The 21,523-nt window shown below is 40.0% G+C and overlaps 1 protein-coding gene across 1 annotated transcript in view; it reads left to right on the top strand.

Moving 5' to 3' along the window:
* The first annotated feature begins 1,749 nt into the window (after positions 1-1,749).
* Positions 1,750-21,523, top strand: part of RIN2 (Ras and Rab interactor 2) — a 231,602-nt gene continuing 211,828 nt past the window's right edge. The window contains 1 exon segment of the mRNA XM_020986767.2: positions 1,750-1,958. The gene's annotated coding sequence lies outside the window, so the exon portion shown is untranslated.

The following is a 21,523-nucleotide window of genomic DNA, read 5'->3' as shown; positions in this document are numbered from 1 at the left end:
AGGGATGAATGGGAAGAAGCTTGTGGGATATTGAATGGGAGGCTATCAGGAATGAGATTTAATTGGAGGATGTCTTAGATACACCCCCTAGCCTAGACTAAATATTTCCCACCATTCATAAAAAGTAGGACCATAGGAGTTGGTTACAATTGGCTGAACTTAGAGACACTGGGAGTTTGACCAGTACCTCCTCAGAGGCCCTCTTATGTTGGGTGGAATAAATTAGAAGCATATAACAAAAGCCCCCACCTCCTCCCAGGCCTCTCCCTACCCCCAAGCCATGGAGTGCAAGCTTCTTGAGGACACTTTTCCACCGTTTTTTTTTTGGGGGGGGGGAGCATTGTTTTATGTATACCAGGATTTACTTCAGATGAACTTTCTCTTTACTCTTAAGCATTTGCCTTGCTCGAAAATGGGGAGGGAAGAGTGAGATAGTATCAACTTTCACTTCTGAACATGTATCTTCCTTCTGCCCAATTCCCTCTTTCCTAAAGGAGAGTGGGGTGGGGGGTGGGGGGTAATGGGGAAAACCGGAAGTACAGCCTTTGCTTCTGAGCAAGTTAAATGGAATGAAGTCACCTGCTGGCTTTAGAAGTGGAGGAAAACAAGCATGAAGAAAACTGCAGTAAAATCTTCATTTTCTACACCTTCATCTTTTTTTTATGATTAGAGATTTGAATCTAGAAGATAACTTGTAAGAGAAAGAAATATATATACATATATTTTTTTAATTTTTCTTTCTGCTTTAGTGTGGGCTTCCAGGCTGTATCTTTCAGAATGGAAGAATATCTTTTCACGCACCTTTGAGATACTGAATCCTACAGTAACTAACTAGAATATTTCCAATTCCTAAAAGGCATTGAGGACAAGAAAAACAGAGTTGAATCTCGGTGAATAGCCCTGGATTCCAAAAGGTGTTTACTATTTCCTGATAATGTTCTGGTCCAATTGCTTATTGCTTCCTCGTATTTCTACGATCCATAAAATGGAAATTTCAAAGGTTTCTCTCACAGCCCGAGAAAACAGGTTAAAGTTTTCTTTGACTTTTTCAGCGAAGCGTGTGTCTGGCACGGCTGAGGTTTGCTGGGGAAACAGATCTAGGGTAGAAGCAGCTATCCCTTAATCATGACGAAGCAAAACAACAATCCTAGAAACGTGACCCTTTCCCTATCCCTAGAGGATGCAGCATCTTTAAAAAAAAAAAAAGCGAACCCAGAACAAAGACAGGACATTGACAAGAGCTATACTGGGATCCCAAGCAGTTCCAAGAATAACTTGCCCTTTCTGTACCTTCCCTTCAAGTTCCAGAAAGCTCTCAAGGTTGTTTGTTTGCCAGAAGGATGTGCATGTTCGTGTTTAGTTTTTCAAGTGATAAAACGGGAAGGGGGGGGGGTTCCAAAGAAGGGCTAGCACTGGACCTTGCAAACATTAATAAATATTTGTCTAACTGAATTGAAATGCTTGTCTAGCCCACCCTCTGGGAGAAGCGCGGCGCCAATGCGTGATGTGAATTTTGAAGCCAAGTTGACTCTGGTATTAGATAAACTTTCTGATCCCAGTTCCTCCTCCCTGTGGCTTTCCACTTCGGCAAGGAAGGGACGAGTGGGGACTGTGAGGAGGGGAAGGGGGGCGGAGAAGGAGATGGGGGTGTGTGTGTGTGGGGGGGAGTCCTAGCGCCGCGCAGGCGCTTTCCCCACCACCTCTTACCATCACCCCCCCGCTCCCAATCCCCTGTCGGGGCTCGGAGCCTCAGCTCCTGTGGGACGCCAATGCACTTGTAAAGGGAGGGCTGGAGGCAGACACAAAGCCTGGGCCCTCCCCCTCCGTGTCCTCCTCCTCCTCTCTGCTCGGAAGTCCTGCCCTGGTGCTGCGCTGGTGCCAGTCCAGGGCCGAGGCTCTCCTTCTGTCCCACACACCCCCAGCCCAGACCTCTCGACCTGCAGCGAGGGCAGTGCAAGGTAAGGGGCAGCAGCAGCGCGAGACCCCACCCCCCTGCTCCCCTGGGCTTAGGCGCCGAGAGGGGGTTGTCAGCAGGGCAGCTCCGGAGCCGGGTAGCTGCCTCTTTAAAGGGGCCGGATGCTACTCCCGGCTCCGGCTCGCTTTCTTCTGTCCCTTCTTAAGCCTTTCTGCCTTTTCCTCGAGGGGGCGGGGTTGGAGGGGTGGGAAGTGGGGTAACAAAAAGAATGTGAGAACCAGAAATCTGGGTTATTTTTCCTGCGGATACAAAAGAGGGCTTGGAGAGGGACGCAGGAAGGTGGCGAGAAGAACCGCAGGGCTTGGTACAGGGCAGTGGGGTAGGAGAACAAGTCTCTGGCCCTTTGCATCCCTGGGAAGAGACTGCGAGGTATTATTCCCATTGCTGCGTGCAAAGGTCCTGGGAGCTTGGGATGCCTTAGCCGCGCGTGAGATTGGCCTAGTGTGCGCAGGCACGCGGGGGTGGAGGGAACACCTTTAGTGAGGGAGGGGTCAAGGAGCCGGGATTCAGGGGGCGGTGTTTCAGAGACTCACCTCTTTGTGCCTGTGCTACTGCATTCCTTCTGATACTACCTTTCATCTACTGTGCATAACTCTTGTATGATTATAGTTACTTGTATGTTTTCTCCCCCATTGAGATATGAGCTCTTTGAGGGTAGGGACCCACTGTGTTTTTGCCTTTCCCTAGCACTTAGCATAGCGCCTGGCACATAGTAAGCCCTTCATAAATGTTTGATGGCTGACTGTACATTTGTGTCTGTACCGAGTGTGTATACCATCTCAGGAGCTACGTTGCACGGGTGTGAACACTTGTTTAAGCGCACATGTCCGACAAGTGAGAGGCCGAAGCTTCCCGGTCAGTTGCTAGGTTAGGGCTGGCTGGAAGCTTCTGCCCATCGGACGATCCCGGAGCCCGGCAGGTCGGAGCCTCGGTCCGATGATAGGGTTCAGTTCCTTTCCCTGTCACGTTGATTGATGATGATGGGGCCCCTGCATCCTAGAGGACTCTGTTGTTCCTGATTCCCAGCCCCAGAAGGGGCCACTTCCAACCTTGTGGACTTGGCTCAGGAACCGACTCCCTCTTATTAGCTCGGTGTCCGCCCCTTTTACCCCAGCTTCCAGAGGTTAGCATTTTTCTGCCCGCCCGCAGCGGCTTGGCTTTAGTGCCGGATTTCGGGGTTTCAAGTGAAGTGCAGAGGCTGTGACCCGCCCCGCCCAAGGGAGGGCCTAGAGAGAGTCCTAAAAGGCTAAGGGCGGCAGCTATAGACCATGACAGTGCAGCAGAAACAGATCCCACATTGGTGTAACCCACTAGTCCTCCTCTGCCTTAGTCGAGAGGTTTTTTTTTTTTATAGCCTTTGAAATTTTTCGGAGCTCCCAAGCGGCAGCCTTTCAGAAGTTCTGGGGGAAGCTCAACTTACAACAGCCTCAAAAGGTCCGTAACATTATCAAAAGGAGGAGGGGAGGAGGTTCAGGACTTTAAGATTTTTAAAAATTAGTTGAAAAGGCCACTTGAAAAATTTCAGTAACTATTCGCCACAGTTCAGTTGCTTATAGAATTGCAATTTGGTCAGTACTTTAATCATTGTTTCTTCTCTCTTAGGAAAAATAATTTAAAATATTCATAAAACATTCTGCAGGTTGACAGTACTTTGTACCGCCATTTGTGTTCAGCAGTATGAAATCCCTTGTCTTCCACTAATCACTTTTATTTATTTATTTATTTATTTATTTTTCTGCTGGAGAACTGAGAAACAGGTACTGGTTATTCTGTCAGATGGTTAACTATGAACTGACAATCAGGTAGTTGCTGAACTGAATTATATTGCCTACATCGGTGATTCTCAAACTTTTCCTTCAAGCACAGTTTGAGGAACATGGGCTAACATAATGAAGCATTTAGTAAGCACCTATTGTATTCTAGACACTGGGCTAACATTGGGGTACAAAGACAAAATTGAAACAGTCCTTTTCCTTAAAGAGCTCACATTATTTCTGAGGAAACATCTACACATGTAAATATATACCAAGTAAAAGTTAAAGTTGGAATGCAGATTTGGCAGACCAATCACATACACATAAATCTGAATTAATACAGGGATGTCGAAACCGTGCATTGTGCTATAAGCTGGAGGAGGTGTAATTTAATGCTTCAATGAATCTGTTGTCTGGTCTATATGAATATTCTCTCCAACAGTGCAGATTGCACCCCTGTCCATGCTCTCTTTTCCTGTACGACTTGGTTATGTTCTCCTGTGGATCACTATCCAATATGTTGGAGATTTTCCTTTGCTTTTTTAAATTTAGTAGATGTCATTGCAGAACTGGGACTGACTTACCTTCCTTTCTGTTGCATTTCCTGTATATTCAAATACCCAGCTGAATCCATCTTCTCATGACGTGACTGACTATTCCCTGTATAGTGGAGAGTTCCTTCCCATTCTTTGCAACTCTTGTTCACACCTTCCCAGGTTAGTTAGTTGCAAGGGGGTCTACCCAGTGTGCTGAGGGCCTTCCTGGACTACTTTTAAGACTGAGAGGAAAAGTTGATTGTTCCTCACCATTAAGATCTGTGTGGCCAGCCCATTTTTTGATCTCCCCTGCCTTTGAGGATATCTTTTATTTCCTTCTCCATAATGCTTTATTTGTTTTGTGTTTGATTCAATTTGGCAAACACTAAACACCTGTGTCTAAGTCATTTAAGACAAAAACAGTGCCCTTTGCCTGTAAGAAGGCAGTGTGTAGACAATATGTATATAGAACTTAATATGTATGCAGAAAATTAAATACAAAAACAAGATGCAAAGAAGCTAAAAAGTAACTTCTGGGGGAGGTGCTGGCAATTGGGGAATCAGGATAGGTTTCCTGTAAGAGATGGTTGGTCCCTGAGCTGAGCAGTAAAGGGAGCCAGGGATTTCATGTTAGGGAGGTGAGGAAGGATTGTAGCCTTTGCATAGAGAATGGTCTATTGTTGTTCAGTCATTTCAGTTGTGTCTGGCTCTTTGTGATCCCCTTTTTTGGTGGGGGTGGGAGGATTTCTTGGCAAAGATGCAAGAGTGATTTACCATTTCCTTCTCTGGCTCGTTTTACAAATGAGGAAAAGAGGGGTAAGTGACTTGTCTAAGGTCACACATCTAGTTAAGTGTCTGAGGGAGTGGTCTAGAGAAAGACAAAGAGATGGGACCTAGAAAGATTTTTATGGGGAACAGCAAATTGGCCAGTTGGCTGGAACATAGAGTGAAGGAGTGATGTGTAATAGGCCTGTTATGGCCTGTTCTGTGAATGATATTCATTTGCAATCTTTGGAGACTGTTGTGTTTTATGACAAATATATTATCCCTCTCTTCAAAAAATTCATAACATAATAGTGACCTATTATATTATATGAAGGCTCTACAATTTGGTAAGTGCGGGAAGCTCTCTTCACCAATATAGATGCATACGGATTAGTAGGTAAGCCTTATAGTGTTATGAGACAGCTCATAGTTCCGTGGATAGAGCTCTGGGCCTGGAGTCAGGGGGACTTGCGTTCATAGCTAGCCTCAGACACTTACTAGCTGTGTGATCCTGGGCAAGTCACTGAATCTCTATCTGCCTCAGGTTCCACATGTGGCCTCGAGGCTGCACATTCCCCACCCCTGGACAGGAGCTTTACAATTTCCCACAGTCCAGCCCACTGTCAGCCTTCTGTTCAACCTTGGACCCGACTCATTGTCCATGTATACTGTCTATGCCAGACATATGGTTTCCACTTACTATATGACAATTTAATTCCGCTTATCTTCAGACATTCACTATTGGGAGGCAATGGAAAGAGCACAGTAGTAGGATCCAGGAAATCTGAGTTTGAAGCTTGGCCTCCAGCCTTAGTGGCTGAGGAACTCTGGACAGGGAAGTCTTTTGAACCCCTCTGAGCCTCAATGTCTTCATCTGTGAAATGGGGGCAATGATACTTGTACCATCTACCTTACTGGACTGTTGTGGGATGAGTGATTTATAAACTTTAAAGAAGTAACAGAAGCTGTTGTACATATTGCAAAATACCCCTCCCACAAGGTTTTCTCATAAATGTTTCATTTTTCCAGGTGTAAAACAATAAGGAAAACAGTCTCATTTAGTTTTACCTTTCTTTAAGAATATGAATATCATTATTAACAAAAAAGTATCTTGAAACAGACTTTTAGACTGTTAGCAGTTCCCTTCTAGGGATCTAGGTTAACGTTGTCTAAGCCCTTCATTTTATACAGAAGGAAAATAAGAACCAGAAAAGTTAAAAAAAACTTGCCCAAGGTCATAGAAGTATTTGGTGGCAGAGATGTCTGTTTTTTGTTTGGTCATTTCAGTCACGTCTAACTCTTCAAAACCACATTTGGGGTTTTCTTGGCAAAGATACTGGAGGTATTTGTTATTTCCTTCTCCAGGTTATTTTTCAGATAAATGGAATGAGGCAAACAGGGTTAAGTGACTTGCCACACAGCTAGTATCTCAGGCCAGATTTGAACGTCTTTCTGATTTTGGGTCCAGCACACTATCCACTGTGCCACCTAGAGGTGACCCTAGGACCCTACCAAACTACACTGCCTCTCATTTATTAAGTACCTACAGCTTCAATGGTACTATGAATACATGTGTGGTAGAAATCCTTTCTCTACAGTTTAGTTCAGTTGGGACTGGCTTCTGTCATGGTCCAAAATATACAAGAAAGAATTTGGGAGTAGGAGCCAGAGATGCAGGGTTCAGCTCTGCTTCCCTACTCCCTGTGTGACCGTGGGAAAGTCACTTAACCCCTCTGAGCCTAATTTCATGTGTAAAATCAAAGAGTTGGACTAGAAGATTTCTAATGTTTCTCCCTAGTTCCAAATCCGGTTATCATACGTAGGTTAGTTTGCTAGATCTTAGCCCCATGGGCACAGGTGTCACATCTCTGAACTAAATAGTCTTACAAATGCATACTCCTAGTCACCTGAGTGCTTAAGAAAGAGTGGATGAAGGAAAAAGCAGAATAAAGCAATCATAACTCATGTCAAAACAGATGGTTTGTCAATCACCTCAGTATTCTGTGCTAAGCAAATTTTTATAAGGATATTTCAATCACCTTGCTAGTGATTGAAGATTTGGGTTTCATAATGTTTGTTGGTTGACAGTCTAAATAAAACCGTTTTTGTAGAGATTTCTTATTTTTAAAAAATCCTGAGAAGGGTATTCTTGTTGATCTTTTAAAGAATGAAGGATTCTTTCCTATCCTTTCCACTATTTGGTTATTATTGGCTTTCTACAGGGTAATGCCCTTGGTTATTCTCCAGGTACAGCAGGAAAAAGCTAAGAAGAGGAAAAAATTCTTTCACTGAGTAGCCTGTTCCAGACTTTCTTGTGCTATTTATAATCTTGAGGTAAGGTTACAAAGTCCAAACTTAAAGAATTGCAGGGTTGTGAGGAAACTTGGAGACCATCTAGCCCACTGACCAGGAATCTCTTTTAAACATTCCCAAATGGTCATCCAAGCTCTGCCTAAAGACCTTTAACGAAAGGAAGCCCCTGACCTCCGGAGGCAGCCCATTCTACTTGTGGAGAGTTCTAATTGTTAGGAAGTTTTTCCTTTCATAACAAAAAAAATTTGCCACTAAGTTCTATGCAGATTGCCCTGTGGGGCAAGGAGAATGAGTCTAATCTCTTTTCCACATAACTGCCCTTAAAATACATAGAGATATCTGCCACTGTCCTCTTCTAAGTGTTCTTAGGAAGATTAAATATCTTCCTAAGATGAAATATCCCAGGTTAAATATTGCCAAACCCGTATGGATGACATCATTTCTTTGAAATTATGCAACTGATTGGCTGTAGTTTCCTCACTAAAATGGATAGATTAAATTTATTTCAGAATTAAGAATGAGTTGCGACAGTTTAAGTCAGTGAAGCACTGGTCAGTTCAGTGAAATAATCTCTTTTATTCATTCACTGCCCCAATGGTATCATGTTGATATAGTAGTGGGTTTTTTTTTTTCTATTTTTTGCTTTTTTTTTTTCAGTAGTGGGTTTTTGATTTGAGTTTCATGCTAATTCCAAAACATCTAGTAAATTAGACTCATACCGATTTTCATTTCCAGAAATTCTATTCCTGTATGGATCATGTATATATTGTGATAGGTAGGGGCATTCTTATTGCCTCGAGGAAGTGGGATTTCTGTCTGTCCAGTCGTAGGATGCTTAATGCTGTACAAACAGAAAATAAACCACCCGTGATGAAGGGAATATCACACAACTCAATGGAACTCTTTTGGGGTTCGTATTCTCGCTCTGCTACCCACCACTGGTGAAACTTTAGGCAAGTCACTTGAACTATCTAAGACCTCCATTGTTTTATTATTCATTCACAAAATGAGAGGTTAGACTAGAGGATATCTGAATTCCCCCAGCTCTAACTGCTGTGACTTGAAGATCTTCTGAACAGAGGAGTTTAGTAGCTTGGATGTTCTGGACATACTACTGTTGTGAACTTTTTTCTTTTCTAAAGTAAGATGGCAACAAGATAGGTTGGATTAACAATTACAGTGAGCTTCTCAAGCTGTTGTCGTTAGATACATAGGAATTTGGGAAATGTTAGAAAAGCTAGTAGAAAATTTTATAGGCTGGTGGTTGTTGCTTTTCAACACCAGCAAGGCTAAACTGAGTCATACTGCGAAGTTTCATGGTTTGTGGTTTGGCAATTCATGTATTGTTCTGATAAGTACTGTTATATTGTAGTTTACATGTCTCTGGGCCTTGGTTTCCTCATCTGTAAAATGGAGTTTTGACTGTATGATTTCTAAGTTTCTCTACAATGCTAAGATTTTTTTTATGGCCTCAATATCTGGTCAGGACTGTTCAGACTAAGTGGACAACTAACGTATATGATATGATTTGGAGGGATGATAGTAGACCTAGCCTGGCCTCACAGCAAAGCATGCATAAAATATATTAAAAATTGAAATTCTCAATATTAGATTCACTGTTTTAGGCTATATTAGACATCTTGACCCAGCATATGCAAAACAGAATATTACCTTTTCTCCAAAATGGCTTTTTTTCTGAACTTACCTTCTTCTTTACCCTTTCCTTACCTTTAAGGGCACCTGTGTCCTCACAGTCACAGAGGTTCACAACATCAGCATCATCCTCAACTCCTCACTTTCGTTCATCATACATACCTAGTCATTTTCCAGCTATTGTGAGTTCTGTCTCCTCATCCCACATATGTACCCTTCTCTCCACTCACTGTCATTAAGGTCCTTATCACGTTAGACCAGTGATCTCTAAACGTTTTTGATTGAATACCCTTATTAGTAAATTTTTGAGCACTCTCCCCCAAAGTATGTACATTTATTTATAAATTATACACATGTGCTATTAGGTACATATATATTTTAGGTTCATTAGGTGTTCTCTTCCACCTAAAATCAGAAGGGAGTTGAGGCTCTTACTGCATCTTAGAGTACAGAGCCCACACTCCAGAGTGACTGCAGTAGTCATCAGGTGATCTGGGGAACAAGGATGGGTTGGACGGGGAAGAGGAACTTCCTTTTATAAAAAAGTATTTTTATCCTAAATTTAACAAACACCCAACAAAAAAATGAATATTGCCATATAAAAAGCAGAATCCCAAAAGAATACTGTGAATTTGTATTCTGTAGCACTTATATTTTTTAAAAGTATATAACAAATTCAGCATTACTTTCAAAACTCTTGCTTGTCTCTTTTTCCTTCTGACTCTTTTCTGTTCTCCTCTGTACACGTTTAAAAATGTTAGAATATCTCTCTTTTTCCTTTTCTTATTTTTTGGGGCATCACAATTGCTACTCCTCTTATCCCTCCAATCACCCTCCCAAGAATATTTAAAAAAAAAAACCCTTGTGACAAATAAGTATAGTCAAGCAAAACAAACACACACAATGGCTGTATCCAAAAAAAGTAAGTCTTTTTCCTCACTGAGTCTCTTACCTCTTTGGCATAAAGTAGGTAATATGCTTCATCGTAGGTTCTCTGCTTGGTGCATGCTTGGTGCAGAGTTATTAAGCCTTTCAAAGTTTTTTTCTTTACAGTGTTCTTATAATTATATAAATTGTTCTGGTTCTTTTCCCTTTGCTCTGCATCAGTTCATAACTTACAGAATTTTCTAAAGTCATCCCTTTTGTCATTTCTTATGATTTAATTATATTCTATATTCATATACTGTTGGGGGTGGAGTTTGTAGATTTTCCCAGTGATACCAGCACCTGTTGTTGCAGGCACCAGATAGAGGTTGCATTTTAGCTGTCCTGAAGGACTGATGGACAGAAAAGGGGAAATTGGAATATTGTGTTGGGGGGGCAGGGGGTGAATGCTAAGTGTAGTTGTGTTAGTGACAAGCCCGACGATTGGCTATTGCAGTAAGAGTGAGAGTCAACCCCATCTTCCCACCTTCTGAATGCTTTAGCACATGCCCTTTGGGAATTGTGCCATGACCTAGGGATCCACAGACTGTACTTTGTAGACACCCACTCTATACTATTGCAGTAACCTCCTGATTGCTCTGTCAGCCTCAAGTTTCTTCATGTCCATCAATCTTCCACACAGCTGTCAAAATGATCTTCTGTAAAGCTCTCTGGCCACAAGACTCCAGTGGCTACCTAGTACTGTTAGACTGAAATCAGATGCCTCTTTTTGATATTTAAAGCTCTTTACTTCCTGGCCCTAACCTGTTTTTCTGGTCTTGCTGCCCATTGTCCTCCTTTCTGGCCGTGACGTGGCATCATCTCTCATTGTTCTTTCACAGCGGCTATCATCTATGCTGGGAATTCTCTTTCTCCTAGCTTAAGACTTTTTAGAATCTCTGGTTTCTTTCAAGATACTTCAAGGTAGTGGTTGCCAACTTCTTCATGAGGTCCTTCTTGATCTCCAAGCTACTGGCATCTTCCCCCCATATGCAGGTCACTTTGTATTTGCATTATACATGTTTTGCAAATACCTGTATGTGCACTCCGTCTCCTCAGAGTGTAAGATTGTAGAGGGCAGGACTGACTCACTTTTGTCTTTATATCTGTAATAACAGTGATTTTTGAAATATTTGAAATATTGAAATATTATTTGATGTTATAGTAATAATAAGACGCCAATGTGGATCACTTAGGCTAGGTGGTCCTAATGCACATAAAACATATTAGCAATGACATTTTCCACTTTTCTGACTCATTCTGACCCTGTGTCAAGCAGTTAATGATCAAAGCTCCTGATTGGATATGATTCTTGGCCAACTGCAGTAGCCTGTCAGCCACTCTTTCCTTGCTGCCTCAAGGCCACTCAAACCCTCATCCAGTTTCTGGTGCTGATAAGGAAACTCCCCCAACCCAAGCCTGGCATAGATGAATGATCCCTAGAATTTCCCCCCTGCATCTAGGTCTGATTAGGAATACCACATCTGGTGTTAATTACCCATTCTAAGCTAAGCCTATTTTTAGGGTATAAAACTTCCCTGCTTAGACCCTTACTCTGAGCTTGTGCTCCCACCTAGTTCTTGGCCCCCACACCTGTCTCCCATTCCTTCAAGCTATGTTGAGGATTAAGAATTAGTGAGTGCTCTAGCCTCTCATATTTTCTACGTCAGCAGTTCTTAACTTGAGGTCTATAAACATGTTTTTTTATGGTAACTATCGTAGTAATTGGTTTCCCTTGTAATCCTACATATTTTATTTTATGCACTGAAAAATTTGATTCCGAAAAGAGGTCTGTGGATTTTACAAGATTGCCAAGGAGGTCCATAACCAAAAAGATTAAGGATCCCTGCAGTCTGAGTACATATTCCCTTGGAATAAGTTTAGGATTTTTTTTGGGGGGGTTGGAGTTACCCTTTCAAGATATATACACATATACAAATGTGTGTACAGACATGTGTATATGCATCTATATACATATTAATCCTTGTGTATGCACATATATCTATCTATGCATACATATATAATGCGTGTACATGCCTACATATATATGCATTTACACAATGCATGTACTTACCTACACACACACACACACACCCCATTAAGTGATATAGAAACAGAATTTTTGTTGTTCTTATTCAATAACACTGGAAGCTCAGAGGCCTAGAAAAGTTAAGACACTCTAGTCACATCTTAAAAGTCACTGGGTCTACTGACTTCCTGGTTTTTTGCGCTTTCCATTATGCCACACTGCCTCCTCTCCTACATAGGATATTGTCAAGGACTCCAAAGACTTGGAAAAACCTATAACATGGGCTGGTTTTCAAAGTGGTGAGCTCCTAGTCTTTTACATAGGGCAAGTCATTTAACCTAAGCTTCAATTTTCCCATCTTTAAAAAGAAGGTTTTGAGGAAGATGACCTCTGAGGTCCATTAGATGGTGAGCTCCTTGAGAACGTGGACTGTCTTTCACCTTTCTTTATATCCCCAGTGCTTAGTACAGTGCCTGATAGGAAATAGGCTCTTAATAAATGTTGATTGACTTGCTTAGGGTTTCTTCTAGTTCTAAAGCAAATGTCTTGTGAAGTGCTGAAGAAGAGGCAGATAACCCTTTCTCAGGTACATTGTAAAGGGAATTCCTGTATCTAAGTGAGAGTTTGGAATAGGTGACTTCTGAAATCTTCTACTCAGAAAGTCTCTTACATGACTCAAATGGAACATGAAGAGGTAAACAGGAAAGAGAAATCATAAGAGACTTATTAAGATTGAACTGTTTACATTCCTGCATGGAAAGATGATATTTATAACTCATGAGACCTTTGTCAGTATTAGGGTAGTTGGAGGAAAAAAATTATATGTATGTATATGTAGATAGATAGATAGAGGGCACAGGGTGAGTTGAAGATTAAGGGGTCATATCTGGAGAATAAAATTAAGGGATGAGAGAGGATTATACTTGGAGAAGAAGAAAGGGAGAGGTAGAATGGGGTAAACTATCTCAAAAAAAAAACAGAAAAGAAAAGTCTCTTACAGTGGAGGGGAAAGGGAAGGTGAGAGAGAATGAGTGAATCTTATTCTCATAGGATTTGGCTTAAGGAGGGAATAACAAACACATTCAATTGGGTATGGAAATCTGTCTTACCCTACAGGAAAATAGGGGGAGAAGGGGACAAGAGAGCAGGGGATGATAGAGAGGAGGGCAGATTGGGAAAGGGAGTAATCAGAAGTAAATACTTCTGAGGAGGGACAGGGTCAAAAGAAAGAATAGAATAAATGGGAGGGCAGGATAGGATTAAGGGAAATAGAGTTAGTTTTTCACAACATGTCTACTATGGACGTGTTTTGCATAACTGCACATGTACAACCTATATTGAGTTGCTTGCCTTTTCAATGAGGGCGGGTGGGGAGGGAGGAAGAGAGAAAATTTGAAACCTAAAGTTTTAAAAATACATGTTTAAAAAAAATGTTTTCACATGCTACTGGGAAATAAAAAAATACAGGAAATGGGGTACAGAAGTCTATCCTGCCCTACAGGAAAATAGAAGGGGAAGGGGATAAGAGAAGGGGAGAGAGATAGAAGAGAGGACAGACTAGGGGAAGGGATATTCAGAATGCATGCCATCTTGGGGTGGGAGGAGGGGGAGATGGGGTATAAATTTGGAATTCAAAAACTTGTGGGAGTGAATGTTGAAAGCTAAAAATAAATAAATTTATATTAAAAAAAAAAAAAGAAAGTCTCTGAGACAGTGTTATCTCCTGTTCTGGGGTAGGCCAGTCCCTACGTATTTTGGATTTGATGTTAGAACAAAATGAAATCCTCCTAAGTCATCTAACAACCAACAGTTTTTTCCTAAGTAATTAAATGAACTACTTTTTTTTTGAGTTTTGATTTTTTTTCGAGTTTTGATTTTTTTTCACCAAAAAAAGAAAAGAAATGCCCTCAGACTTAACATGGAAAGCCATTTACATGTCTACTCTACCTACTTCCTAAACATTTTAATTGGAAAAAAATGTGTTTTACCAGTAAGACTCATTATCTCATTAAAGCCAGCATAACCTGCCTCTTGCCTGTTAAGTCCCAGATCTTCAAGGTCCATGCATGTAAATCCTGGTGGACTTTGACAACCTTCTTCAATTTCTCTGCAGCTCTGGGTAGCTAGGATAGCTGAATTATTCCAAGTCACATCTTGTAGCTGTGTGTCAGCCTTTACATAGTGATAGTAATATTTACTTAGCTGATAGTGATAGTATTATTTACTTAGGAGGATATTCAACAAGGATAGGCATTGAGGACAGACACCTGGACTTGATTGAGCTGAGCTAAGCTCAGTTTTGTCTTACCCATCGTATTCCACCAATCATACATCTGAAAGCCTCTGGAGCTCCTCCTAGCTGCTTTCTACTTAGGTGATGAGCAAGTGATATCCTTTAGTCCCCTCAGCCAGCCAAGCTGTGAGTAAGTCTTCATACATTTTAAAGAAAAATTAGCCTAACTTGAATGGGATAGAGGAACTGGAGAGTTAGAATAATGTTCCTACTACATCTCCTCAATTGGTTGATTTCCTTCTTAAAAATAATGGGTGCATTGGAAGGATTTAGTTAGGAAAGTTGTATATGATTGTATAGGATACAGTTTTATTTGATTATATAGTATAAAGACAGTATAATGCAGTGGAAGGAGCCCTGGACTTGGAGTTAGGAGAACTCCAGATTTGAATCCCACCCACTGGTAGTAGGACCAGGGCAAATCATTTAACCTCTCTGGGTCTTAGTTTCTTGGTCTATAAAATGGGGGTAATAATACATTTAATGACTATCTCTTCAGGCATTTGTGAGAAGCAGTCAAGCAACAAGTACCTACTATGTGCAATGTTAGGAATATAAAGACTCAAATGAAATGGCCTCTGCATGCACTCTCTAGGGAGAGATGACATGTATACAATAAACATATATAAAATAAATATAAAGAAAAACAACATGTACACAATAAGCATATACAAAATAAATACAAGGTCATTTTGGGGGGAAGGCACTAGCAGCTAAGGAAAGGCTCATGCAAGAGGTGGCATTTGAGTTGAGCTTTGAAGGAAACTAGAAATTCTATGAAGTAGAGATGAAGAAAAAGTATATTGTGGACAAGGAAGTCAGCCTGTGCAAAGCTACAGAGAAGGGAAATGGGACAATGCATGTAAGGAACCGGGGGGGGGGATTTTGGTTGGACCAAAATGTGTGAAGCAAAGTAATTTACAGTACACTATCTGAAGAGGGAAGTCAAAAAGCATTATGTATGCAAATTAGAATATAAATGATGGCCCTTATTATTTTTGCAGCAATAACTATCTCTTTAAGAGACAGAAACGTTTTAATGATTAGCATGTGCCTTCATATCTATATCTATATCTATATCTATATCTATATACATGATCTCATTTGTTAAGTACACATGTGCCCTGCTTTAGGAAAACTCAATATCCCCAAATCTGAATTTACAAAATATAAAATGATGATTATTCAGTATGCAAAAACGAAGCCTTCAATCCCAGATTTCCCTCAAATAGCCAAATTCCTTAGTGCATTTAAAATCTTTTTTTTTTCAACAACTGTCTTTATATATGTATTTTCATAAAATGAGGATTAGCTGGATTATCATCCCTCATGCACTGAGGAGGATGTTAGGGTTCAGAGAAATTAGTGTTCTAGTTTACCTACTCACCAGTAGACATAGAATTAGAAAAAAATGTTCCTCAATCCCAGTTTAGTTTTCTGCCTGCCTCACTTCAGCGCCAGAGTCCCAAAGGATCAGAGAGATTAACTATAAAAGATATTTCTAATCCCATAGGAATTTGTGCAGCTCAAGGGCATCTGAAGAATGTCATATAGTTAAATAACATGGCCATGAGGTATTATAATTGTGTGCCTGATCTATTATCCTGAAACTTAAATAACAGAAACCTAACATTTCAACACTGATTATTCTTATTCTCATTGTTATCTTCAGTAAAAAAATAAGCATTTTAGTACCTGGGATTTAAATATAAAGATATGAGATTGTTGGATATTCTAAGTAAATAATTTATGCTTTCAGTAAATAATTTGTTGTTTCTCCTGTGTTCAAGGTATATGGGTGATACAAAGCAGTAGAAAACATGCCCTGGCCCAGGAGTGGGGAACCTGTGGCCTCGAGGCCATACATGGCCCTCTAGGTCCTCAAGTGTGGTCCTTTGACTGAATCCAAACTTCACAGAACAAATCCCCTTAATAAAAGGATTTGTTGTGTAAAACTTGGACTCAGTTAAAGAGCTGCACTTGAGGACCTAGAGGGCCACATGTAGCGTCAAGGCTGCAGGTTTCCCACCCCTGTGCCTTTCTGGAACTTTTAAACAGATATGAGAATTAAGATTCATTTAAAAAAAAAACCCTAAAATACAAGACAAAATGTGGTACATGTAACAGTAATGACATTATGTACTCTAGACATTCAAAAGAAGAAACAACCACTTCTGGTCATGAATGCCTCATAGAAAAGGTGAGACTTGAATTGACCTGTAGAAAATGAGTAGGAGATAGAGACAGAGGTAAAGTTAGAGGTAGATAGATTTCTACATATGTATGCATGTCTGTGTGTTTGTGTAGTTATCCCTTCCACATCGTGGGGGTTAGGAGTGTGGTGTTCCCGAAATCTGGAAAATCCACATAAAATTTTTTGGCCCTTGCTTCATACCAGAGAAGAAGTCTGACTTTTTTTTCTTTTTTCTTTTATGAGGTGTTTATGATACCTTATTGTAAAATTTGGGTTAAGTATTTGGTCATAGGCTATATGTAGGCTAATGTTAAGGAAAAATACTTTTTCTGTGTTGTCTGCAGGATTTCACATGTTGTCTGTGGCAAAACTCCCAATAATTCCCATTTAATTTATTATGCCTACTGGCGATATATCATGATAGGGAAAGTTGCGATGTGGAAGGGATAACTATATATGCATGTGTATATACACTTAGACACATATGTATATGTAGACATGTATGTACATAAATATATACATATATATGTAGATACATGCATATATGTGTAGAAATGGGGTAGTATGAGGAGAGCATTTCAGGAACGAAAGTCACAAAGGTAGAAAAACATAAGTCATGTTCAGGAAATGGTGAGGATACCTATTTGTCAAACTTTAATTGAATGCAGGCATAATAATGCAACTTAAGAAACTTGGAGTCCGTGAACTTGTCTTTTAAACATTTTTTTCCTTTTAAACATTTTGATAACCATTTCTACATAACTGGTTTCCTTTGTAACCCTATGAATTTTATTTTATGCATTAAACAACCATTATCCAGAGAAAGAGTTCATAAGCTTCACCAGGCTTCCAAAGGAGTCCTTGTTGCCAAAAAAGTTTAGACCTTATGATTTACTGGAATAGTTTGGCTAAAGAAGCAAGTTGGCAAGAGATTGTGTAGGGCCTTGAGTGCCAAATTAAAGTGTCCAGATTTTATCATAAAAGAAATAGATCATCATCAAAGGCCTCATGTGGTCCTCAAGTGTCACCCTAGTTGGATTCAGCCAAAAGACTACACTGGAGGACCTAGAAGGCTACATGTGGCTTTGAGGCCACAGGTTACCCACTCCTGTGCTAGACCCACTCTACTCTTTTCCTTGTTCTCGATAGGCAGCTGCTTCTGCCCGTGGTCATTTCACAAGCTTTTATCAAGCACTTACTATGTGCCTGGCATAATGCTAAGCACTGGGGATACAAAGAAAGGCAAAAATAATGTTTGACCTCAGGGAGCTCACTTTCTAATGGGAGGAGACAGCATATAAATAATTAGGTATATACAAGACATATAAAAATAGATGGCTTCCTGAATATTAACTCTATCGTAATGTTGGAACTAAAAGGAATAAAGAGGAAATGAACAAAGCAGAGATCAAACAATTGATTAAAGCAGTATTTCTGAACCAATTTAGCCATCGAACACTTAGGGATTTGCAGTATATTGATAGAACCTATTAATGCTGTCTATGGGTCCTAAAGGTTTTTAGTAATTGGATAAAGTGGAGGCTGGGAGTAAGGATTGGGGAAATGTTGGTGCAGATGGAGCAGATTAGGTCTATTTTATGCTCCAAATTTATGGTACATGTCAGGTTTTTTGAGAGAAGAAAATATCATGAACATTAAAATGTTCTCAAAGAATCCTACTACCATTTCTTGGAACCCTAGGGTTCAGCAGAACAGTTTATTAAATGTGTTGAGTTTAAAGGGTTGTTAGTAAAAGTTTGGCAAGATTCTAACTGTAGGGTTAATATTGACATTTGGCCCTATCAATTAAATTTTTCTTCTGTACTGAATTTATTAGTGTATTCCAATTATTCTGTCCCGGTGTTTCCTGAATGACATTTTTTTGATAGTAGATAATAGAAATATAGATTTAGAACAGATCATCCAGTCTAACTCACTCATTTTACAAATGAGAAAACTGAGAATGAGAGAGGTTAGGTATATGCCATTTACAGAGGGCAGAAACTGGACTACCAGCTTACTTCACTTTGCATCTCCTGCTCTGCATGGTTTCAGCTCCGTAGAACAAGATGGCCCTTCGTGTCCCATCCTCATTCCCCATTTTTACCTTCTTTTGTGTGTTGTCTGCCCCTTTAGATTGTAACCTAGAGTTTGTCTAGGGTCACACAGCTAAGCTAGTTAAGTGTCAGAGACAGGATTTGAACTAAAGTATTCCTTACTGCAAGCCCAGGATTCTATCCACTGAACCATCTAGCTGCCTTATTTGGGAGAGAAGTATATTATTTATGTCCAGCACATTGTATCAGGTTCTAATCTAATAAAATGAAATAATCTATATGAAAAGATGTATAATCTAATGAAAAAATTCCATGTGGATTACTTTACAGAAAGTGGTTTCTCCCCAAATGGATTGTGGGCTCCTAGGAGGGCCTTTTATGGTGCTAGACACAGTTCTGGACGTACATTGGATGCTTAATGAATTTTAAGCATGTTCCTGAGCTTGAATTTTAGTCTCATCTTCCTTTAGTTCTTTGTTGGGTGCTTTGAAAATCATAGTGTCCCAACATGATTAATATGGACATATGTTTTACATTATTACACATATATAATGTATATAAAATTTCTTACGGTCGTAGAGAGGGGGAAGGTGAGGGAGGAAGTGGGATGGGAGGAAAAGAGGGAGAAAATTGGAAACTCAAAATTTTATCTAAAAAGAATGTTAAAATTTTTCTTTATGTGTCATTGGAAAAAAAAATAGTATTTAAGAGGGAAAAAATAAAATCATAGTGTCACCTGTGTTAACTCCTTTGTAACATTTTCCTTCTAATAAGGAGAATCCCAGAGAATATTCCTTTACATTCCTTGTAGGGGCCTGTTGTCAATATGAAGCAAGTTACCTGTTCACTTCATTGATCCTGAGTTACCAATATCACCCTCTCTCCCTCAGTGCCCTCGCTTCCCTACTTCACAAAAGGTCTAGAAGACTCTGGGGACCCCAATGTTTCTTTGTAGTAACTGGTGCATGGCTGGAAAGAACTCCCAGATCCCAAGAAATCTCCCTCATCCCCCTGCTTCTTGCTAATTCAGTAAGAGACCTGTTATTGGCTCACTTCTTCAAGTACTTCGGTTCTCTAAGGATCACTTACTTAATTGATATGTTTCCTTTGTCCACCAACCCAAATTATAGCTCTTTTGTGGCACAGTAAATAGTTTCATGAGTTGCTTTAGCTGAAAAAAATGCCTCACCTGATTTTGCATCTTTCCAAATTTTGGCTAATCCTCAAATGGCAGCTACCCCTTGGTTTTCCTGGTTTCCTTCAAGTCTCTGCTAAAATCCCACTTTCTGCTGCAGTGGCGTTTAAGCTCAGATAGAAACAAGAGCCACTGAACTATACGTAAGTTAGATCCCTTTGGGCTGTATATTTATTGACTTAGAAAACCACACATGTGTATGTATTTTTTTTTTATCAACACATCAACACATTAAAATCAGATAGGTCTACATTTGAATCTAGTTCAGGCTGCACTCAGGAGTATTGTTGTGGGCCACGTGTCTGATGCCTCTGTTCTTTAGGAAGCCTTTCCCAATTCCCTTAATTCTAGTGCCTTCCCTCTGTTGACTGTCTCCAATTTATGCTGTACATAGCTTGTCTGTATGTAGTTGTTTGCATGTTGTCTCCTCTGTTGGATTGTGAGCTGACTGAGTGCAGGAACTCTTTCTTTTCTTTGTATCCACAGTGCTTAGCACAGTGACTGTCATATAGTAGGCACTTAATAAATGTGCATTGATTCACTCAGATGTAGAATGTCGCTAGGCTGTGATTAGAAGTCTTTCCAATCTTGTGGGATCTGCCAGACTTTGTACTTACTTTGCATAGCCTTCCAGATCCCAGGTTTGCCCCTGAACATGATAAGGCATTGGAGAAGGACTTCAGTAGAGTATTATTTAATATGCAGAAGAACTTAATTAAAATGGACAAATATTTAGTGAATGCCTACCTTATGCCAAGCTCTCTACTGCCACCATAGAGGATCAAAAAGTATAGTACAAATAACACTGACCTGGGAATCAGAGATGTGGACTCTACTCCTAGCTCTGCCTCTAACCGCTTATATGACATTGGGAAAATCACTTAGAAATAATCCATCAATCAGTCAGCAAGCACTTATTAAGGTCCAATCATTGGTCAGGCACTGTGCTAGGTATTAGGGATGCAAGGATAAAAATTGAACAGTTCCTGCCCTCAAGGAGCTTACTTTCTATCAAGGTAGAAGACCTGTGCAAATGAAAGTGTTTAGAAAATACATACAAAAGAAATATGAGAAGCAACGTGGCATAGTGATTGGAAGGAGACCAAGGAGTCAGAAAAACCTGGGTTTAAGTCTCTATTGACACACATGGCTATGTGCCCCTAAGGAACTCACTAACCCTCTTAGTGCATCCTGCACTACAGTTACAGAAGAGGTGCTGATCTGTGTTGAGTTCTCCATGCTAATGGGGATATTTTTTAAAAATGGTAAATTTGGTATAAGTTCAAAAACTGTAAATACAGTTCTCTCAAAAATAATATAAAAATTCATCCTAGAAATTGTTCATTATGAATCAATTGGATTTATATGAGGGATACCACTCCCTCCTAACTTCCTTATTACTATAGAGGACAATGCCAATCTTTCCAGTTCTTCAGGCTCACATTCTAAGTGTCATGCTTAATCCCTGACTATATCTTACTGCCTGTATTTATTTATTTTATTTTTAAATAATATTTTAGTTTTTTCCAATTACATGTAAAGACAACTTTTAGCATTCTTTTTAAATTTTGAATTTCAAATTTTTCTCTCTCCTTTCTTCATCTCCTGCCTCCCTAAAACAGTAATCAATTTAATATGTATTTTATATATATATATGTGTGTGTGTGTGTGTGTGTGTGTGTGTGTGTGTGTGTATATATATATGCAGTCATGTAAAACATATTTCCACAATTGGCATGTTGTGAAAAAAGAAAGAAGTCAAAAGAAAAGAACCGTGAAAAAAATAAAATGAAAATAGTATGCTTCAAAAAAATGGTAAATTGGGGTAGGGAGGA

Source organism: Phascolarctos cinereus, unplaced genomic scaffold, assembly GCF_003287225.1.
Source record: "Phascolarctos cinereus isolate Bilbo 61053 unplaced genomic scaffold, phaCin_HiC Scaffold_2;HRSCAF=192, whole genome shotgun sequence".
NCBI classification, from domain to species: Eukaryota; Metazoa; Chordata; class Mammalia; order Diprotodontia; family Phascolarctidae; genus Phascolarctos; species Phascolarctos cinereus.
Note: the sequence above shows the minus strand (reverse complement) of the source record. Positions and strands in the feature narration are given on the sequence as shown.